This window comes from Camelus ferus, chromosome 4 (assembly GCF_009834535.1).
Source record: "Camelus ferus isolate YT-003-E chromosome 4, BCGSAC_Cfer_1.0, whole genome shotgun sequence".
Lineage (NCBI taxonomy): Eukaryota > Metazoa > Chordata > Mammalia > Artiodactyla > Camelidae > Camelus > Camelus ferus.
Window position 1 is genome coordinate 47,909,671 of NC_045699.1, and position 24,047 is coordinate 47,933,717.

At 37.9% G+C, this 24,047-nt stretch overlaps 1 protein-coding gene across 1 annotated transcript in view; it reads left to right on the forward strand.

Moving 5' to 3' along the window:
• The window catches only part of PLPPR1 (phospholipid phosphatase related 1), a 505,501-nt gene that overhangs the window by 10,283 nt on the left and 471,171 nt on the right, over positions 1 to 24,047 (forward strand). The window contains exons 3-4 of the mRNA XM_032478090.1: positions 9,163 to 9,235; positions 18,516 to 18,660. The gene's annotated coding sequence lies outside the window, so the exon portion shown is untranslated. The remainder of the gene's footprint in view (positions 1 to 9,162; positions 9,236 to 18,515; positions 18,661 to 24,047) is intronic.

Genomic DNA, 24,047 nt, shown 5'->3' on the forward strand with positions numbered 1-24,047 from the left:
CTGCTGCAGAGTTTTTACAGATGCTGTTCCCTTTCTCTGAAATCATCTTCCCTCACCTTTTCACCTGGTAAGTCTCACCTCACTTTCAGGCCTCAGTTTAATTGTCTCATCTCCAGGGAGGCTTTCTCTACCTTTCCTGCCTCAGTCCTTTTTATTTACGTTCAGAGCACCTGCACATGGCTCCTTCAGACCATTTTCCATGATTGTAATTTTACATATGCTTGTGCAATTTAAAAAATCTCTTCTCCTCCTCACAGAGTGTAAGCTCCTTGAGGACAGGGATTGTGGGTTTGTTGGCTCCCTGTGTAGCCCCAGGTCTAGCACATGTTGTAGAGTGGCTGCTATGAAGCAGGCCTTCCAGCTTGTCGCCCTTGTCTTGATCCAAGGATTTCCTTTTCCAGACTCCAGTTTGCCACAAGATGGCAGGCTGAGACATTCTGGTACTTGATTTCCTTTGAGAAAGAAGTGGAGTTTCAGGTTAAAAGGCCTTTCTCTGAGCCAGAAGAGGATCCCTTTGAAGTGAGATTGTCTCGTATTAGACAAGATTTATCTGAAAATGTACTCTGCATCTTCACTTCCTCACTGACTCTGAGGAACAATCTGGAATGCTAACAAGCAAGACAAAGGAGAGATGCTTATCTGCTTGCCTGAGGGGCTACTGTACTATCCAGAAAACAGTTCTAGGGAGAACTCAAGAAACCTGAGCTCTGATTCACCTGGAAAAGAGGCATGGGGTGTGGAGTGGCGTGGGGAGGACGCTTTGTTCTGCACTGACTGTGAGTTCTAGAGGAGAGGTCCAGAGCAAGGGGTCAGCAAACTGTGGCCCTAGGGCCAAGTCTGGCTCTCTGCCTGTTTTGGTAAATAAGTTTAATTGGAGCCCAGCCATACCCAGTTGCTGATACATTGTCAGTGTTTTGTACAGCTGTGAATACTATGACAGGGACCAAGAGGTCTGCAAAGCCCAAAATATTTACTATCTGATCCTTTAGGATCAAACTGGCGGACATTTGGTCTAGAGGCATGTAAACTTTTTTAGAAGCCTTAATATCTGTTTAGCATTTAGCTGACTTTTCATAAAAAGTAGTGATTCGACCTTTTTGGGGAAAGACCTGTCTTTCTTTCTAAGAAGCAAACATTCTGGGTGGAAATGATATGGATTCCCTGAGGTTATTTAGTAGGTAGTTGTACCCATGTAAGGCAGAATTATATTTCTTATTTCAAGAGTCACACATTTAAGTGTCCTACCTAGTTTTTAAGTGGAAATATGGGCATACATGATATAAATTCCTTGTAGCTTCTTAGCATGCTTTCCCATAGCAGGATTAGCAAGTCACTGTTAGGCTAATGACTTCATTTTTCAAGATTCCAGCCATAGGTCTTGTAGCTATTTACCTTTCATTCAGTAAATATTCTTGGTATGGTTGGTGTAGCCTATTTATGAGTTTGTAAGTCCTCAGACAATGCTGAGTCCGAATCACATTAATTCATTTTGCACATTTTAGATAGTAAAGTACATTTTTTTACAGATCCAGAGCTGTATTTATTTATGATTTAAATTTAAGAAATTTCAGTATTAAACTTCACTTCTTTGCTATTCTAGAGGTCTTCATGTTGATTTATGCCTCAGTATGCTGATTTCTTCAAGCACTTTTAACAATGAAGTTAGGTGTGTTCTATATTTTATATATAGATCTGTACCCTTGCATGTGTGAGAATATCTTTGTGTTGTTTAAAAACAAAGTAAACATTTTGACAACGTAATTATAGTGTTTAAGGATACGTTAAAAATGGAATCATGATTCTCATACAAATATAAAATAAAATGTATATCAAGATTTTATTTAATTCATTAGTTAATGAGAGAACAGTTAAGACATTACTATTGGTTCAAAGGTAAATTCAAATAACCACACATTATATAGGCAAGTAAGGAAAGCTGTAATGAACCTGCAAATAGATTCCAAAAAGGTCTATTCATGAGCCAATGATTATATTCAGCTAGACACAATTAATTTGCACTTTTATGGGCAAGGATGATTTAAAATTTCCCCCATTTCCTATAACTTACAGAGTTGTGAAATAGCTCAGTGACAGTGAAAGGTTGATGTAACTTGGAAGGGTGTGCTATATGGGGCAGTCAGTAATGTCTTTGGTAACTTTCAATGCCTTTACCGATTTTTCCCTACAATAGTAACATTTAATAGTATTTAGTATGTCTGGTATAGTTATACATACATTTTATACCTGAACTCAATAAATGCTCACAAAATTAACTTTCTTTTACAGATGAGAAAACTGAGGCATTGAGGTTTTAATTTGCTTATGGTAAAATGGAAGCATCAGAAGTGAAAAAAATAACCTGCATACGATTTCAGCTATGTACAATTATATACATATATACATACATACATATATATGTGCACAAAAATACTAGAACAAAGAAATTTGACCTTTATCACTGGCTGATGAGATGTCCATGCTTTGTGTAAAGAGAAAAAGGGGAGGTGTAGAGTAATGTGTATAGAATTGTTTTACTTCTATAAAAACAAACTAATCTGGAGCAACAGGAACTCTCGCTCATTGCTGGTGGAAAAGCAAAGTGGTCCAGCCACTTTGAAAAACAGTTTCTCACAAAACTAAATAACATACTCTCATCATGTGATCCAGCAATTAATTGCTCTCCTTGGTATTGACTCAAACGAATTGAAAAGTTATGTCCACACAGAAACCTGCACACGGATGTTTATGGCAGCTTTATTCATAATTGCCAAAACTTGGAAGCAACCAAGATGTGTTTCAGTAGGTGAATGGATAAATAAACTGATATATACAGACAATGAATATTATTCAGCACTAAAAAGAAATCAGCTATCAAGCCGTGAGAAGACATGAATATTACTAAGTGAAAGAAGCCAATCTGAAAAGGCTGCATACTGTATAATTCTGATTATATGATATTCTATAAGAGGCAAAACCATGGAGACAGTAAAAAGATCAGTGGTTGCCAGGGGTTGCAGGAGAGGGAGGGATGAATAGGTAGCACGGAGGTTTTTAGGGTAGTGAAACTATTGCGCATGACAATGGTGAATACATTTGTCAAACCCATGAATATACAACACTGTTGCATTACAACTGCAATGTAGACTATGGGCTCTGGGTGATAATGATGTGTCAACGTAGGTTCATTGGTTGTAACAAAAGGACCATCCTGGTGGGGATGTTAATTGTGGGGGAGGCTGCATGCGTGGGGCAAAAGGGCTTATGAAAACTCTAATTTCTGCTCACTTTTGTTGGGAACCTAATATATATTATATTATATTATATTATATTATATTATATTATATTATATTATATTATATTATATTATATTATATTATATTATATTATATTTACACCAAATATATATGTACCAAAACAAAACAAAAAGCCAGCATATTAACCAAACAACTAACTAGCAATGAAGCCAAATCCCAGTGTATGTGTTTGTATGCTTGTGTATTTTTGTGACTAGAAGAATGTGGAGAATATTCCCTTGATGATTAACAGTGGTTTCATTAGGGATCAGAGGATGGGGGTGGAATACTAGGTATGGATGATTGTTTTCCTTGTATTCCTTTGTTATTTTTTCTTATTAAATTAGCATGTGGTATTTCTGCCATGTGAAAATCATTAAGAAAAGGATGAAAACAAGTACGATTCTCTTCTGTGGCTCTCTTTAGCAAGCTTTTTGTTTTAAGAAATTTCTTTAGTCAATTTTTTTTTAATTGAAGTATAGTCAGTTTACATCTTTAATCTCTTTTTAAAACTTAACTCTTCTGAGTTTTTGTTGATCTCTCTAAATGTGATTGCAAACTAATTTTTGTTAGATTTTTGCCATAGTTTAGTTCTATAATTTCTATAGTTTACAGTTTTGCCCAAGGGGAAACAACAGTCATGACAAGGTGATCAGTTTCAGCTTCTTCTGGAGATGTTCCTGAGTCTTCATTTCAACTGGATTTTGTGAGATGGTGCTTATGGTTGACCTTAATGACAGCTGTTTCAGGGGACTGGTAGGAGTAGAATGCAGATTGGAATGAGTGGGTAATGACAAACAGAAATAGTTAACTGTATGTGACACTCTCTGGCAAACTTTCTGTGAAGGCGAGAAAAGAGAACAGGGTAGATGGAGCTGGAGTGGAGAGAGAAGGTGACTTGTTGGTTTGTTTGTTTGTTTGATGGCAGAATATGCCTTGGACATTGTTCAAATGCTGACCCAAGGAGTGAGCAGGGAAGAGAGACATGGGAGATAGGGTTGCGGTGAGGGTGAGCTGTAATTTACCACCCATGGGGATGGGATTTAGACACAGATGGGAGCAATTGTTTTTAGACAGGAGAGAGCTCTTTTAATTACAACAGGAGGGGGAGAAAGTGGAGGTAATTCCCATCTGATAGTGTGTTTTTTCTGTGTAGTTGAAGGTGAGATGATCTGCTGGGAGTGAGAAGATTAAGGGGAGATTGGAGGTCTGAAGAGGGTGGGAAAATGTTTCAAAGTCATGATAGCTCAGAGTAGGGAACCATGCTTTTCTCAAGTTTGGTCAGAAGGTCAGGTACCTGCATGAGGAAGGTGGATGGTTGGATGTATCCAGAACTAGAGTTTAGTCAGGGAAGTGTGAGGAACTGGAAGAAATATGGAAACACTCTTTCTTAGAATGTGCATTGCATAGGGTGAGCAGGAAGCCAGGAGTGGGCTGATGGGCTGGGATCAGGGGGAGGGGCCAATGGACCGGAGGTTTGGATGAGGTCAAAGACTAGGAGGTTACGGTCTAAATTAGTGCTGATCTTTCAGGAGATGACAAGGTCACTCTGTGACCATAAAGGAGATTAAGGAAGGAGAGGATTTGAAGAATGTAATTCATAAAGGCTATTCTGTGTTGACAGTACTGCGTATATTTTCCATAACTTATTCTATTTATATCCTCCTAAAAAACCCTGTGTGCTTCCCCACATATTATTAAACAAGTAACATTTAAAAATTGCATAGTTCATAAGTATCCTAAGAGGGAATGACACTAAAGAAGAAATAAAAATTTTATCTTTATCCAGTGGCCAGGCTCAGTTCCCTATTGGATTATGAAGAGAGGGAAAGTACCATGAAGGTGAAATTGACTAGAGAGGCATCTGAATTGTGAGAAAGTCTCACTGGCCATGAGAAAGAGGAGAAATGGTTGTCACACTGGGAGATTTGCGGTTATCTGCATAATGAGTGGTTCCCTAATCTTTTACTTCTCACAGCAAATCTGCCCTCCTAATAAGTTTTTATCTGGCTTAGGGCAGGTTCAAAGTGAGATGGAGGTGTAACAAGTATTTTGGATGGCTTTCATTTACCTTTTGGTGGTCCTTCCCTTCTTGTTACCTACTTGGGAGATGGTTTCTGATCAAATTCCATGACTTCCTGCATCAGGGATGGGCAGGAAGTCCAGGCATCCTCAGAACATCCTGTATGTGTGCTGTGCAATTGGCTACCCGCTGTGGTTCTGGACCGTGTCTCCTGAGAAGTGAGGCTGCGTAATATCCCCTCCTAACTGTGAACACAATCCAGTCTCTTAAATTTCCCAAATCCCAATTAAAGCAGAACTTAGTATTTAATAAAAATGCCCTTTTAAATAAAAAGACTTTGAAATAGCAAAACCAAATTATCTCCCTGTCACTCCTCAGCCACTGCAGTTTGGCTTATGTCTCCTTTGCCTCAATTTTCAAGTTAAGGGAAAAGTATTATTTAATCCCTATGTCCCATCACCCAGCCTCAACAATGATTAATCTTTTGTTAGTAACATTTCATTGATCTTATCCCTTTTCTGGAGTGTTGTAAAGCAAATCCTAGATATGATGTTATTTTACCCATAAATGCTTTAATACATATCTCTAATTGATATATATATAAATTTTTTTCCCCACATACCACCATGGCATTATCACACCTAACAAAATGTCCCCTTATCATCTATTGTACTTTTTTTTTTAATGGAGGTGCTGGGGATTGAACCCAGGACCTTGAGCATGACAAGCATGCACTCTGCCACTGAACTATACCCACACCCCTTCCCATATCATCTAATACACAGTCCTTATTCACATTTCCCTGCTTGTCTTAAAAATGCCTATTTACAATTGGTTAAATGAGGACCCAACAAGCTCACTTGTTCAGAGATTCCTTCTCTTCTTTTTCCTTCTTTTCCTGTTCCAGCTTCTCCTCCTCCTCCCCCTCTCCTTCCTTGCTTCCTCTTTTGAAATACAACTTTTTAACCATTTCTTTAAAAGTCTCCATACAGGAAAAAGTGAGGAGAGCAGCCACAGCCAAAAGCTAGATGCCTTAAATCCTAAGTTTTCTGGGTTACCGTTAACTTGTGACTCCCCGCCACCTCCATCCTTTCCAGGAAATCGTTTTGGGATCCACTGAGGAGGGAAGTCTTTGTACTCATAAGAATACTTACCAAATATATTCTAAAAGTGACTTAAGCAGACTGTGAAAATGGGGGAATAATGACAAAAAGGATGAAGTATACATTTGAATGGTATACAAATACACCTTTTGAAAAATAAGAGAAGTCATAGTAAACAAGATTAAGGTTGCATCAAAGGAAATTCAGACATATATTTGAAAAGAAAAGTAGTCGCAGTGTTCCCATGGCTTATAAATTTTAGAGTGAGAGATTTAGAACTCCTCTGATTGTGGCTGTGCTGATTTTTCTCCTCGCTCTTCCCTATGTGTACAGTCCACTCTGCACACTGATAGCTCAGTATCTGTTAGGCTATAGTTATACTGTGAGAGACACTTCAGGGAGGTTAGCATAGTGTAACTGTTCTCCCACACTGATTCTGACCACCTGCTTCTGCCATTCTACGCTGCAGCCAAAGCAATCTTTGTAAGGTAGATAAGCTAATCACCCTCGTTATTGGTTTCCCGTTGCACTCAGAATAAAACTCACATTTTTTAGCTTGGCTTATAAAGCCTTGGATGGTTCACCTTCTGCCTGTCTTCTTTTCTTTCTTTTGCTTCAGACATAGTGTTCCCTGCTGGAACACAGACTTCCAGAAAATCAGGACAGTATCTTTATTTGTGTACCACTTTCTACCTGGCACACAGAAAAACTCAATATACATTCATTGACTGAATAAATAAATAGCTACCAGAGATATCTCTTATTGAGGCCCATTTCTCTAGCTTAAAAAAAATTAAAGTCCTAAAGTTTCTCTGACTCATTTATATACATCCTCTATTCTTGCTATTCACTGGTAATTATAGTCTATAAGTTTGTCTCGAGCACTGAATTAGTGAATACTGTGTAATTGCTCCTAAGGGAAATACAGGGTTAGGTTCCTGTGAGCCTTTGGTCACAGCATTTTTGTCAACTGATCAATATAGAACCTTGTTTTATGTATTTCTATTTAAAGACACTTTATTTAATATCATTGTTGATTTATTAACGTTGAACTCACAGCCAGCAGCACTATACCTCATGCCTGCACAAAGCTTATGTAACACATGTATTTTCTCCATCAGACATACCAGAGCCTTCTTGCATTTAGGAACACTAGATGGCACCCAGCACTATGTTTGGAGCTCACGGAACGTCCCCAATTAAAAGCACAAAGATGTGAAAAACATGGCACTAAATAAACCATGAAAGGGACATTCGTTTACAGTAGGAGAGCTGAAACAAGAAGGAAGAATGTTGCCTTGTTCAACCTCAGCTGAGAAAGAGAGCATTGGCAACTCAAAACGTTCTCCACTTTTCAAATGTCAGTGAAATGAGACCACAAGAGTATTGATTTTGGGGTTACAAATGAATTTTGGCAAGTAGACAAATTTGCAAATATGAAATCCAAGAATATGTATAACAAAATATATACTATGTAAATACATTTTACATATATTTATATGTAAATAAATATATAAAATGCATACTAACACAGTTGTTACTGTCTTATACATAGTGTTGCACTACTTGACATTATACTGTATGCATGTCAATCAGCATATTCCAAATTGTGTCCCCAGACCAATGTTGTATGTGTGTTTGTTGGGTTATAAGGATTCTTTGGGAAGTCAGTTTGTGGAATGCTGATGTCAAGAAATCCTCTATGTCTGCATTTGAAAAAAGTCAGTGCCTCAGATTCTTATATAGTTATGCTTTGACAGGAACAGGTTAACATGTGCCAAAATAGAGGCTATCGTCAGTCTCCCTTTGACACTTTTATCTTTTGCCTGTCTTTTGTTACTTTGCTTTTCCAAGCTCTCACAGCCCATTACACTGTATCTCATTGGATGGGGCACAATTTGATCTTTTGGACAAACATTGATAAATACGATTGAGCACAGTTAGGGTTGCATGTTTTTCTCATGTTTTCTCATGTATTGCACAGATTTTACATGTAGCTTCCACCCGAAAAGGTGCCATGTAAAAGTTTAGTAAATACCTCAGTGCAGTCGGTGCTTCAGCCTTGTTCATCAAGTTCATCAAATCTTGCATTCCTACTGGCCTTGTTCTGGGCTTTCTCATGCCCCATCTCTCTAGGCATCTAACAGGAGCTTAACTTAACAAGAAACCATGGCTGTCCTCAATTGGAATAATTTCAAAATCTCTCATCAGATGGCTCTTTTGGAAATGTCAACAATTTCTAAACTGTCAATGCAACAATATAAACAATGCTACATACACTGTTAATCATGGAAGTAATTTCTAGTTTCAGTAAAACAGACCCCAGGGAAGTGTGTGGTGACATGTTTTTTACTTGAGATCACTGAAGACTCAACGACAGCTGGTGTCTGTCCACAGCCTGGCATTGACTTGTCTCACTTCCTGAGGCCTAAGCATTATAGATTACATCTGGTAGTTAAAACACTATTTGATAATGAGCGCAGTATCATTTTGACTACATACATCTCTGCCAGTGAATATGTATAATTTTTGCTTTTAGAATTTATATGCTCTCCCTGTGCCTATATTTTTCCTTTTACTTTTGAATTAGGAAAAAGCCCAACCACTCTAGCCAAGAATATCCTCATGGTATGGTTTTTATGTGCTTTGTTTAGTATTCTATAATAATTAAAGAAGCAAAACCTAATAGGTGATGTGCCTGGTAATTGTGCTGTTCTGATTTTGTTTTTCTTATATTATGCAGTAAATCCAGACACTATGAAAAACAAACTGCAGATTCAAAAGTTGAGAAGATAATGATAAAGAGAAAACTCCCTGTAAGTACCATAGCATATAACCCAAACTACAACCAGAGACAAAGCCTTGGCCTTAATACTTTAGTCATTAAATGAGCATGAAAGTAGATAAACTTAGGCAAGATTAAAAAGTAAACAACAAACTCTATAAAGAGTTCTTATAAATCAATATGAAAAAATACAATATCCCAGAAGAAAAATGGATCAAAGGAGTGTTGTCAAGAAGAAGGCCCAGGTGCAAACAATTTTGGGGTTCCCAGGAAGGGAAGACTAGATTAAAATTTTTCAGATGGTATTATTTGGAGAAGGTAATTGAGAGGATGTGACCGCTGGTTGGGCCCCAAGCTGGACGTGGGCAATCAGAGTCTCCTCACCCCTCTCCTGTCCTTGGAAGGTCCAGTTCCACCCACCGTTCCCATGTGGGAGCCTTTTCAAGGATGTAGCCTTGGGAAAGTGATGTGTTGCTGAGACCATCTGGACAGTGTACGTGACTGAACCCAAGGCTTCCATATAAACTTTAAGTTTCTGGTAGGCAATGGGGAGATCTACTTGTCTTACAGCCGCCTAAGACAAGTCTCATGAGTGAGTTCCCTTGCTCTTTTTTTAAAAATTCTTATTTTTTATGGAAGTGTAGTCAGTTTACAATGTTAGTTTCATGTGTAGGGCAAACTGAATCAGTTATACACACATATATATATGTGTATACACACACACACACACACACACACACACACACACTTTTTCAGATTCTTTTTCATTATGGTTCACTACAGGAAGTTGAATATAGTTCCCTGTGCTATACAGTAACACCTTGTTGTTTATCTGTTTTATACATAGTGGTGTGTACCTCCCACTATCAGTCTGGAGTGCTCTGCCTCTTCTGTCTCTGCTTGCCTTCTGAGTACAGGGCCAGTTTGCAAACCAATGTGTATTTGCCTTGGGACCCTTGACCATCAGGACTTCGTAATTTGCCAGTCTTCTTCCCTCTCTCCTGCTCTGGTAAATGATAGGAAAAGGCAGTTTATGAAGGGACTATTACAGATGCCAGTAGATCTAATAGATGTTCATACTTAATAATAAACAAAATGCAAAATAATATGATACTGATCTGCCAAATTTGCCAATCCTGCCAAATTGACAAAAATATAAAAGGATAATGTCCAGAAGGACAGGGGTGTAGGGAAATGTTTTTGGCAGTGCAAGCTGATTGAGCTTTTTCAAAGGACTGTGGGCACTTTGCATCATGAATCTCTTTTGGTCCATCAACTTCACTTGCAGGATTTAAGCCTGAAGAAATTAGGGATATGTACAAAGGTAGATAAACAGGGATTTTCTTGTAGCATTTATAAGAAGGGAAAATAGGTTACTGTACAGTGATAAAACATACTCATTGCTGTCCTTACCAGCATTTCTTAGATCCATGGCATTGTACTAAGTAAATGTAATATCCCACCCCTGGAGTCAGTATTTTAAAAAAATGTAGCATGAAAAAGTTATAATAAGTTATCAAAGAGCACATGGTTAAGAATTAATAAAGGTTAAATGCAACCCCAGTCTTAATCAACTACTATAATAAATGTTCTCTGTCACTGAATAAGTGGCATAAGGAAATATTTATATAATGTATTGCTATATGAAAAAAATCAGGCTATATTCAGTTTCTCTAATGGGTGTGGGACTATGCAGATGTTCTGATATTTTTGCTAAATTACGTCTTTCTAGGAATTAGTCTATTTAATTTATGATTTCAAATGTATTGGCATAGAGTTGTTAATAATAGCTACTTATATTTTAATGTCTCTAGACACTGTAGTTGATGTCCCTTTTTACTTCTTTTTTTGCCTTTTTTTGGTCTTGGCAAGGGTTTGTTAATATTATTAGGATTTGCAATGAACCAGCTTTTTGCTTTGTTGATTCTCTCATTTTTTTTTTATTTAATTAATTTCTAATCTTTATTTTTTTCTCTTTGGATTTAATCGATGTCCTTTTTTCTCTTTCTAACTTCTTAAGACAAGTGCTGAAATAATTGAGTTTTAGCCTTTCTCACTTTTTGACATTTTAAAATTATTTATTTCTTTATTGGGGGGGCAGGTAATTAGGCTTATTTATTTACCTATTTTATTTTAATGGAGGTCCTGGGAATTGAAGCCAGAACCTGTGTGTGCTAAGCATGCACTCTGCCACTGAGCTATACCCTCCCCCCTCACCTTTCTCATTTTTAAAATAGGCACATTTGAGACCATAAATGTCCTTTCAAGTGTAGCTCTAGTGCTTCATCTGCAAACATGCATATGGAATTTTTAAAAATTGTCATTTACTTCATTATCTTCTTTAACCCATGAGCTATTGAGAAGGGTGGTGGTTCATTTCCAAACATATGGGGATTTTATAGTTATCTATTTGGTATTAATTATTACTTAATTTCTCTGTGGTTAGTCAGGACATAACCAGTATTACTTAAATCTTTTGAAATTTGTTGAAACTTGGTTTTGGCTCAGATTTTGGACAGTTTGGTAAATGTTCTGTGGTATTTGAAAAGAAGGTATAATTGATCCTAGTGGAGTGCACTGTTCTGTCTGTATCTGTCCATTAGGGTCATGTGTTAATCTTGCTCAGATCTACATTCTTACTGATGGTATATTTGTTTTTTCTATCAGTTACTGAGAAGGATGTGTCAAAGTCTCTAACCATGATGTGGATTTTTCTGTCTCCTCTTTTATTTCTGCCAGTTTTTTGCTGTATATGTTTTTAGAGTAAGTTTGTTAGATTCATACCAATTTAGACTTACTGTATTTTCCCTTTAGATCTGCTCTTTTATCGTCATAAACATCCCTCTTTATGTCTGTGGAGTAATGCTTCCTGCCTTAAAGTCTGCTCTGTCCTGTAGAAGTGACAGCACACCAGTTTTCTGTTGGTTAGTCTTTGCGTGGCATATATAATGTTTCCATCCTTTTGCTCTCCACCTCATTTATTTAGGGTGTATCTTTTCTATGTGATCAAGTTGCTTATTTTTAATCTGACAGTCTGACAACCTTTCCTTTAAATTATGTATTTGATCTATTCATGTTCAATGTATTATTGATGTATTTGGGTTTAAACTTATCATCTTAATACTTACTTGTCCTACTAGTTTATACTCTTCTTTCCCCCTCCTTTCTAGCCCTTTTTTTTTGTATTTAATTATATAAAATGTGTTATCAGTATACATAATTTTTCACATGCTTATTTTAATTCAACAGTAGATTTCTGTCTGGTTCTGTCTTATGAAATACGGCATAATATTCCAAAGTACAAATATGCCAGTTTAGCAATTACCTTCTTAAAATTTTTTTGTTTTTGCTTTATTTCTTCAATAAAAATCCTCTTTCACATCTGGTTGTAAAAATATGTGAATATTTTTCTAAGAAAGATGCTTCAAAGAATTACTGGATCATGTGGTATGCGTACTTTGTATTTTGACAGCAATTCCAAATTGCCATTCAGTTTCCCTGTACCAGTCGGTGCCTGTCCCCTCCCCACCCCCAACAGTGTATAGGAGTTTCAATTTCCTAACAAACTCAGCAAGACTTGATATTATCAAACATTTGAAAGCCAGCATTCTGGTACATGAAAAATGGTTTAATCTGATTTCTCTGATTGCTAATAACATAAAAAATCTTATTCAATGTAGTATTACAATTTTTTTCTTTTTTGCCTTCCTTTTGATTAATCAAATACTTATTAAAGTATTGTATATCTTACTACTTTTACTAGTTCTGAATAATGCAAAAAGGATAGAGCAGCCCTTTCCTGCCTTATGTACTACTGATGTCAAGGTTATTAATGACGCATTTTAAGCTCCATATGGTGTTATTATTATTGTTATTATTGTGTAGTCAGTTTGACTTAGGTCTACTGACATACTTCACCCTTTCATTGTTCTACATTTTATTCTGCATCGTGATGCTTCTTTCTGGGATTATTTTCCTTCTCTTGAATTGTATTTCCATGAGTGTATTTGGGCTGATCACAAATCCTCTCAGCTTTTGTATTCAATGCATTTTGCCTTAAACTTTGAAGGATATTTTTGGAGGAGAGAGAGTTCTGTGTTGGGAAGTATTTCCTTTTAGCATTTTGAAGATTTCATTCCAGTATCTTCTTGCTTTTTTTCTTTCCTGTTGAGAAATCAGCTGATGGTTTTAGTGTTCTTTCAAGGGTAATGTATCTCTTTTCCTCTGGGTGACATTAAGGTTTTCTCTTTGTCTTTGTTTTTCAGCAGTTTGACCATGATGAGCTTAGGTGTGGTTTTCTTTTGTGTTTTTCCTTCTTGAAGTTTGTAGTACTTCTTGGTGTTTTGGTCACTTGGGGAAAAGTTTTGGCAGTACTGTGTCTCCAAATATTGCTTCCGCTTTATTCTCCTCTCTTATTCTTGCAACTTTCACCATATCCCATGTGTTTTTTGTGTTCATGTCTGTATTTTTTCCTTTTGATGCTCCATGCTTCAGCCCATGTGGTATCTTCTGATGTTTTACCCTGCTAATTGTCTCTTCACTTATATGTAATTGCCTATTAAGTCCATCTCTTATCAACTTATATTGTTTTATTTTTCAGCTCTAAACTTTTATTTTGATTTATTTTCTGTTTTCCAATTCTTCGCTGAAATTTTCCATAGGACATTAAAATGAGTGTATGTAATAAGATACTAGTAGCAGCATGTATTTTAATTGTTTAATGATATTATTATAACAATAATAAAAGATATATAAACCAGAACATCACACATAATCTCTCACTAAACTTACCTTTTTTATTTCCCAGTCTGTGCCTTTGTTTCATATACAGATTAAGACAGTGTACATGTTAAGTGAATATTCATAGCATTGAATTTTAATGGTATATTTTGTAAAAAAAAATAACCTCCATATATTTTTTCTAATACCATATTTTAAATTCTGGTCTAACATCTTATTCTTTGCTTAGAATGATAAAGATTGGCAATGTATAGGTTTCTTGTTCTATCCACCAGGTATATATTTACTATGTCAAATAAAACGGTTAAGAAGATTAACATCACCAGAAGACGTATATGGTATCTTTCTACAGATGTTTTCCTTTTCAGATCAGAAGAGGCATTGGAGAATTTTGCTTCAGAATATTACATTTGACTTTGCCTGCCTTTAAAAGCTTACTTTCAACCTGGATAGATTACTCGCGCTCTTTGTTTGAAAGCTATTCATCAAACTCTAGATGTATTTCCCTTCCCAGAACAATTGCCTGTGTGTCATTAATGGTGGCAGTATTGATCTTTAATGATGGTAGACTCTGATGACTTGAAATCTTTTTGATGATATCTCTATTATCACTTATAAACTTTTAAAAAAGACAAATTATTAGTCAGGTTCACATTAATATTGGTAGATTTATAGGCATCTTGATGAAACTCATGGCAATATAAGAGGAAGCTAAATTTTAATTGCAGATTGCCCTTACAAATGGAAGAATTCCAAGATTTTTGGTAGTTAAGTGATTTAAGTAGTTGAAAATAGGAAATAAAAATGGACTTGTTCTCTGAAATAAAAAGTTTTAAACATTAGTGAACTGAAAGAGAGTCTTCTCTGAAAATGGTTCTAATAATTCTTGGTACATTAAAAACATCAGTCATATTATGAAAAAACATAGGAGTTAAACTACGCCAGATATCCACACCCTTGAAAACGTGGTGACTATAAATTATGTAGTGAATCTTATTTTCATGAAAGGCTGCAGAAAGGAACTCATAGAATGCCAGCTTTGAAAACTTACTTAGAGGTCATAGAACCTTAGCCTCTCATTTTCTAGATGAGACTCAAGGTGTTATTCCAGACATCAAGGTGGTGGGCAGTGTCATGGTAACTCCCAGAACAGGGGTTGGCCTAGAGCACATGTTCTATAAATGTTAGTTTCTTTTCCTTTTTGCCTAGAACCCAGAAACCTAGTTTCCCCCTTCTTGGGATCATTATAATTTGTTAGTTGTATTAATTAATCATCTAACCTGTAGTAAAAAGCAACCTCCAGTGACTCTCTCTCTGTCTCTGTCTCTCTCTCTCTCTCTCGCCTTCTGAGATGGCTCACACTCTGTCTATGGAGTGTGTTAAAAAAAAAAAAAGAAAAAGAAAGGAAAAGAAAAGAAAAAAGCAACCCCCAAATCTCAGTGGCAAATGACAATAAGGATTCCTGTCTTTGTCTCCTTGCATGTACTCTGTGGGTGGGCTGAAGATCTCCCCCTCTAGCTGTAGGTCGCCTGCGGCTGCAGCTGGGGCTGGGGCTCTGTTCCATATGGCTCTTTCCCATGAGCCTTCATTTTGGAACCCAGGCTAATGGAGCATCCCATCTAGGATATGCTGTTCTGCAGTTAGAGACTAAAAAGCAAGAGCAGCCCTCTTCAAGAAGCTCTTACTTGGAGAGAGCGCACTGTCGTATCTGCTGACATTCACTGGCCAGTCAAGTCCATGGCTGCGTCTGACAACATGCAGCAAGATGTGCTCCTTTTGCAGGAGTCATGGTGAACAACGAAGATGTGTAAGTCTTGCAGGGTAGGGAGCAAATAGTTGTCAATAATAATATGAACTATCACACAACTGACAAATCTTTTACTCTGGTACCTTAATTGGGTCTACTATTCTTTCTCAATTCCACATTGGCAGAAATGCAAGATATTGGCTCTTGCTTCATTTTCTGTGGCTCAGTTGAATTCTGGTTTTTTCACAGGGCAGATCACTTTTTGGTTACTCAGGAAGAATGTTTTCAAAGCTGCAACAGAAATCGAGAATCAGTTGATTTTCCTTTGAATCAAATTGTTCTTACTAAACTTGAGGATGTTTATTTTCTAAAAAAAAAAAAGCTTGATGGAAGGGGGACATGGTGTGCAGGAGACTTGTCTTTTATCTTCTGAAGGAAGACTTGCAAGGCCTTCAACTTAATCCTTAGAGAAAGTTTAAACTTTAGGTGGTTAAGTATTACTGGTGGTAATCATATAAAGATGAAAAGCCATGGAAAGAAAGGGTATGTTTTCCATAAGTTCTTTTAAAAATGTTTTAAAGCTCAATTTAACAATCAGTGGGGTCTTAACCATCCCTCACGAGCCTTCTTTAAAATTTATTTTTAAGAACAGGAAGGCTCTGTATAAAGTCGGGGAAAGGAATGGAGAAGAGAGGGGAATGGGCTGTTTAGAGTTTACTAGATTTCACCTACACTTCAACAATGCATTTGAACTTCACATCAATCCTTTAATGGATAGATGGGTGAAGACAGGAGGGACAGTGAGAGAAAGGGAGAAGGGTCACCTTTCTTCTGCCAGAGAATTAGATGATCTCTCCAGATTCTTAGCATTACAATCTGTTCACCTATCTAGTGAGTGGTAAGTATATTCACTTGCAAATTCTTTCCCAAGAGCAGAAAGAATACAACTTAGAAAGTTATAAAAGGGACTATAAGAAGTCTTCTTGCCAAGGTCCCTCAGGCATCCAGTTCCCTTCCAAGGAGGCAATCTGCGTTGTCTGTTTCTAGAATATTTTAGGCATTTACAAGTAAATACATTTAACTAGATATTTCTGCCTTTTGTGTACAAAATATGTCTATTCTACACTTAGCCTTCACTTAAAATGTTTTAGAGATCATTTCAAACAAATGTATAATGAGTCCCCTCCCCTTACCCTCATACCCTCTTTTTATTTTGTTGTTGTTTTTTTAAGGCAGCTTGGGTCTTAACTTTGTAAAGATATTCCATAAGCTGCAAAGTAGTAGTGCATCTTTTCTTTCTGGAAATGTACATTAAGTCTTCTGAATTCTCAGAATGGTGCCACCCAGAGGACACTTAACAGGGGACCTCGGGGGTCTTACCAGTTTGTAACTTACATGTAATTGTTACTGTGGCTAACTCCTGCTTGTTTCTTCAGGGTGATAAACAGCAAGACCCTCAGGAATGCTCCTCCGGCTTCCTTTGTGAGATCACACACCAGGGAAGGGGGAGGACCTGTACCGCAGCACCAGGGGAGAGTTTCCCTGAGCAGCGGTCCAGGAAGTGGTAGCTCCAAAAAGGAAAGGAGAGCAGGCGAAGGGTGAGCCGGGCTCAGAGGTGAAGAAGGCAGATGCAGGGAGGGTGATGATAGGGCAGGCAGCTAACTAAAGCCAGAGTCCTTCTGCCTCCCTTGTACGCTCACCTTTACCGCATGCGTTATCATTATGAGTGGTCCTTCAGAAGACCACACTGGTAGAAAGAGAATGTGCTGTGATTTTAAATGTAAATTGGAAACGTGCATCTGATCAGAGTGCTGTTGAAAGGAGAATCACATCAAATTATAGGGTATGAAACGGGAAGTCATTTGAGTGAATTGCCTGTTAAATGTCAGCTATGACCTAACGTTTTCCTTCATGTATAAAGGCAGTGCTACCCCTTTGCTGTGGCAGGGCTCTTTGCTCCCTCTCTCTTGCTTTGTCCCCTGTGCCACCAGCTGGGGTGAAGGGTTGGGTGGAAGTCATGAAACACAGTGACCCTGAAGAGTCTTTCCAAGAACTGACCCTGGCCATGGCTTCATTAGTACCTTGTCTGGCGTTGTCCTGAGATTAATCAGCCTCAGGCAATAATCTGATAGTTTAATAATTGTATCATGCTTATTTCCATAATACTCAGGAGTATGGGTTATTATTAAAGAATGTGTACAATGTATAACTGAATAACTTTGCTGTACACTTGAAACTTGTCAATCAATTACATTTCAAAAAAAATTAAAAAAATAATGTATACAATTTTTTCTCTTAATTGTCCTAGGTAGAACTTTTATGGATGGCAAATAGTGGTATAAACAGTTAAAATGAGATTTTCAAGGCTGAATAACATATTCAGTGCAGATGAAAGAATTTTATTATATCCCATTTAGTCTGAAGTTTTGAAAATACCTTTGCTTTAGAAGAGGTTGCATCTGCTAGTAAGCGGGCACGAGCATCCTTGATGCTTGTTTGCACTGATCACCTATCTACTTAATGACTTAAAGGTACCACTCAGGAGCTATAGGTAAATTACCCTTAGCTTCTCATGCTTTCAGCTCAACAGACCTTCTTCTGAACTTGTCTTTTGTGTAACATCCAGGAAATACACATTTTGCTGAGCTGTGTCCTCCAGACCTAATTGTAAATACCATGGCACGTTGTGAAAATCCTGCAGGCACTAGGTGGTGGACTTTAGAGTCTCAGTGAACTTTGGTGTAACTGGACTGGCTTTCTGAGCTTTCATGTCTGCCCCTCCCACAGCCTCTCCAACTTTATTTTCTCGCTCAACTCCCTGCAGCTGGACTCCTGAAAGCCCAGGACTGTTCCAGCCCCCAAGCCGGTTCCACTGAGGGCATGGGAAGCAGTCGCCTCAGCCTCTCTGTTTTGTGAAACTTAGAATGAAAGCTTGCTTCAGACCAGACCTTGGACGTGTCTTCCCTGAGGTGGGTTTCTCCAGCAGGTTATCTACTCTCACCCATATTTTATGCCCAAGTGAATGAGGAACCACAGGATCTCAGTCTGGTATCTCTTTGTTGGCTTTGTGTTGTTACTTTTGCTCCATGCCTGAGTGCTTTGAAATTTGTGTGTGACTGTAATATAGCCAAGTGGGTTGAGCGTTTGGGTGCTGGAGTGCTAGTGATGTAATTCTAAATTCTGGGTCTGCAGTTTACTTGCAGAGTGACCTCGGGAAAGTTATCAGTCTCTCTACAAGGGTCTGCTTTCCTCATCTATAAAATGGCGATAAGAATAGTATCTCCCTTGGGATGTTGAAGATTAAGGGAAATGATTCGTGTCACACGCTCAGCACCCAGTGATAGCTCAGTAAGAGTTAGTTGTTATTATGACTGGGATGTTGATTGTTTTTCCCAAACAGCACAGGTAGGTTTGACTCTAAAGCTCCTTATGGCTAGAGACTATGAGAGGTCCACCTGGCGTGTTAGTTCATGTTTGTTAAATTACCAAATAATGGAAATGTTCTTGTTACACCGTTAGCTTGGAAATTAGAGGCTCCACTAAACATGAGCTCATAATCTAAAAGTACAAAACACACATGGGAGCAATTCACCTGGAGTAAGAATCACCAGAAACAACAATCAGCAGCACTAGGATTTCAAGAATTTGAATGATACAGTTATTATCATTAAGATGCTCTTTTAAAAAAGAGTGGAATAGAGAACATGAGAAAAAATATGTGCTCATAGGATAGTAATTTTTTTACAACCTGCTTTTTCCCCACTTACGGTTTCCTCAGAATCATTTTATCATCTTTAGAGAGCACATGGCCGGAACATGGTCAGCTTATCACTTCAGCATCACATAAACAAGAGAAAGGAGAAACACACTCATATGCTGCCCTTTTATGCATGGTGGCTCCACCCACGAGCAAATATGGTCTGATATGTGTCCTGGAATATGACTTAGAATTACCCCTCTTTGGAGAGACTGGGGTGGGGGCAGGGTTCAGAGCAAGGGTGTGAGGAGGGTTAGGGGAGGTAAGAGAGATGCTGAAAAAAGGCTGTCTTCTCCTAAAACACTGCAACATCAGAGAATGTGCTTGGGGGAAAAATGATTTCATTGGATGGTTTAATTTTAATGAATTTACTCTTGCTGTTTATATTGTAATTATGTTAATTAAAAAACAATTTCAAAGTGCATTTCAGTAATGAAGACCCTGACCTGCTTATGTGATGATTAAAAATGAAATGATCTATAATCCCCATTTGTGGAAGTCCTCAGCAGTGCTTAATTTGAGAACTGAAAATAATGAATGTTTGCCAGCTTGTGGCAACACGAGAAAACGTCATGTGTGAACACTGAGCAGCATTGGCTGCTGTGTGTTCCTTGCCAGCCTGGGGCTTCTGCTCCTCCTCTCCCATGTTGCTGACTTGGTTTTTGATCCCTCAGTAGAGAAAAGGCACTGTGCTGTTGATGTCGCATTTCTAGTCTGCTTGGAGGTTTAGGAATGCTCCCTTATCCCTTAGGAATTCAGAGGTATGCCAGCTTCTTCCTGCTGAGGGCGGTCTGCCCCTCCAGGTGGACAGGATCTAAAAGGCTTAGGCTAGCTCCTGAGTGTGATCCACAGGAAATAGTCCTTTATGTCACAAACCCTGGAGATGGAGGCTGCCCTGAGCTGCTGCCTCACATTTGCTTTTCTATCCAAGTCTCTAGCCAGCTGGCTCTTGCCCGTTTGATTTTTCAGGTAAGAGTCAGTCTATATATCCCCATCTCTGGAGGCCGAACATCAGACTCTCCAAGGGGTCTCCTTAAAGCCCCTCTATTTTGATTTGCAGTGGTGGGGGAAACACCCCTCAGTTTACTACCCTGGCAGCAGGGTCAGATCTCTTGATGCACCAACAGCTTTCTCCAAAATCTCATCTTTGACTTCTGAGCCTTTTATATCCTGGATAGAGCTGAGGGGGTAGGAAACAGATAACTTTTTTAAATTGAACTTTTTATTTTGACATAGTTACAAATGCACATGCAATTGTAAGAAATAATCCAGAGAGAGCCCATGTACCCTTTACCTTGTTTCCCGCAATGGTAAAAGCTTCTAAAACTATAGTATAGTATCACAGAGTTCTGACATGAGCAGAGTCAAGATCCAGTGACGTTCCATCCTGACAAGATCCTCTGGCTGGAAAGCAAAGGCTCTTGGGAGCTTTTTAGTCTGAGCCCATTGGTGTTTCTGGGTTGCTGGCTTCTACAGCCTCTGCTCTGGGATTAATGAGGCAAAAAGAAAAGCCAGGAAACTTACCACCGTGTTACTCCCTAGCTGGTCTGTCATCTTCTCTGCCCCTTTCATCTGTTATATATATATAATACCCAGGGATTTTAGTTGCACTTAGTGGGGAATTTAGGGAAAAGTATGTCACCTCCGTCTTCCCAGAAGTGGAAATCTATGTAACTGTTCCTCCCCACCTCCCCAAACAAACAACTTTTTATTGAGGTATAGTTGATTACAATGTTGTGTTAGTTTCAGGTGTACAGCAAAATGATTTAGTTTTATATATATATATTTCAGATTCTTTTCCATTATAGGTTATTATAAGATTGAATATAATTCTCTGTGTTATACAGTAGGGCCTTTTTTAAAAAAAATCAATTTTATATATAGTAGTGTGTATCTGTTCATCCCAAATTCCCAATTTATTCCCCCCCCCCCATTTACCCTTTGGGAACCATAAGTTTGTTTTCTATGTCTGTGAGTCTATTTCTGTTTTGTAAATAAGTTCATTTGTATCATTTTTTTAGATTCCACATATAAGTGATATTATATTCATCTTTCTCTGACTTCACTTAATGTGATAATCTCTAGGTCCATCCATGTTGCTGCAAATGGCATTATTTCATTCTTTCTTATGGCTGAGTAGTATTCCATTGTATTTATATATCACATCTGTATGCCTTCATCTGTCGATGGATATTTAGGTTGCTTCCATGTCTTGGCTATTGTAAATATTGCTGCTGTGAGCATTGGGGTGCATTATCTTTTTGAATTAGCATTTTTCTCTCTTCTGGATATGTGTCAGGGGTGGATTGCTGAATCATATGGTAAGTCTATTTTTAGTTTTTTAAGGAACCTCTATACTGGTTGCATTAAACTACATTCCACCAACAGTGTAGGAGGGTTCCCTTTTCTTCACACCCTCTCCAGCATTTATTATTTGTAGACTTTATCATGATGGCCATTCTGACTGGTGTGAGGTGGTACCTCATTGTAGTTTTGATTTTATGTAACTGTTTTTTGATCACATTTTTTGCAAGTTCTCAGCATAGCTTTGTACTTCACTTGGAATGTGATATTAATTGTCTTGGTGCCTCAACTAAAATTTCCTATTAGCATTTAACTGTATACATGTGAAGAAGAAAGGGTTATAAAATACATTCTCAACAATTATGATTATGAAAAGTACCTGGGTTTTCATTGTTTTAGTAACAGTATGTAAACATGTTCCTAGATGATTCTTTCTTCTGGCTCTAGAGAGAACATTCTGGAAAGGTAGGTCTTGGGAAAATTATTAAAGAAGTGACTAAATTCCACTAAATTGTTGAAAACATGAATATTGTTATTATGCATTCTCTTTCACTTGTTACAACTAACTAGAGAGCTATATATTACTTTTGGTAACGTGGCAGTCAGAGGATAGTATAGATAGTGGTGGTCTGGAGTCAGCTTGTACTGGCTTGTGAGAGGTGATTGTCTTCAGGAATTCTGCAAGGTAATAAACAGCCATTATTAAAAATGAAAATCTAAAATTTCAATAAATTATTTTAAAACAAAGGTAACCAATACTCAAAATTGACCACATCCTAGTTTTTTTTTTTTAACTACATTTTACTATTATCTATGTTCTTGAGATTATTTGCATTTCTTGTATGTGTGGTGGAAATACTGTATAATGGCTTCCTACTGTGGATGTCTTTCCAACTCTGTGTTCAGTGATGTCGCATTGGTAGCTTGAAATCAGCCTTGATGGGAGTATTTACACCACAGAAATTGGAAAATATTACAAATCAAGGTTTTCCCCGGGAAAGCCTGTTGTTAAACATTTTGTAGAATACCACTGAGTATAAGCCATTTTCCCAGATTCTCTTTCCTTGAAGATAACTGTTTTTATTCTCCAAGAACATTCTCCTCTCTCGGGAGCCTTTGAATTTCCAGACATAAATTACTTGCATTTTATATAATGCATTAGCAAGATAAGAGCAAGTATTTCTTCAACCCTCACAATCCACGGTGGGAAACAGATATGTTTCCTGTTATCCTGCCTTTCGAGGAGCCTTGAGGATGGAGCCGATGCTATGTTCAGATTAACTATGTGAGCAGAAGAGTTGGGGGGAGGGGGAGGACAAATGACTTGTTTTTCCAATACAGCTGCTCCAGCTATTGTCTCTAATTACACTCCTGCTGGGCTGATAAGGAAACTGGCTTCTCTCAGCTGTGAGGAGCTGCCACACCACCAAGCCTAATATTTCTTTCTGGGTTTAAGTAATGTCTTGTGTGCTAAGCAACATAGACATGAATTATTTTTTGAGGATCGTGATTGGCTACGTTTCTACTATGCTTAGGCCCGTAATTTTCTTTAAGCTACATCGTGTCCATTTGGAAGTTTACCTATTGCCTTTACTGAGGCAGGCGATTTTAGTGGTTAAAGCGTAGATGCATTTTTTTCAGCTTTTTAACATTCTCCTTATTCATATGTCTTTTTATTCGGCGTTTAAACAGTAGGCTGATACCTTCTTGAAGACGTGACTGATACTATCTTGGTGCCTTTCCAGTTTGGCCAGAATTCACCCGGGCTGTTCTGAATATCCCCAGAATGTGAACCCAAAGCAAAGATATATAATGTTGAGACCATGTGCCTTTCAATATTTTCTTTTTTTCTGGTAGGGAAAAAAAGGTAGCAAGATTGCACATTTTGGTCTTTTACCTCTGCTGTCCTTTGTGGTAAATGGCCAAATACCAAAGCAAAAAAGCAATCTAGAAAAGACATGCGTGTGTGACCCCCATGCCAGGGGAGTATGACCTGGAGAAAAGGTACAATGATGCTCTACTTACGAGCTGCAGGGTAGAAATCCTGAAGCAATGTAAGCACCTGGTGATTTCATCTATTAAAGTGTTTTCAATTTAGAATCTACCAAATTGATTAAAAAGCCCTGTTCTCTATTAGAGTACTCGAGAATAACCTATGCACAATTGGGCATGAAGTGATGAAACATTTTATGTGGGGTTTTAAATGGCATTTCATAGGAAATGTCACTGCCTCTGTGTTTCTGTCCAATGAGGATGTCGTTTTAACTGTCTATACTCTTCATGTCAAAGGGCCTT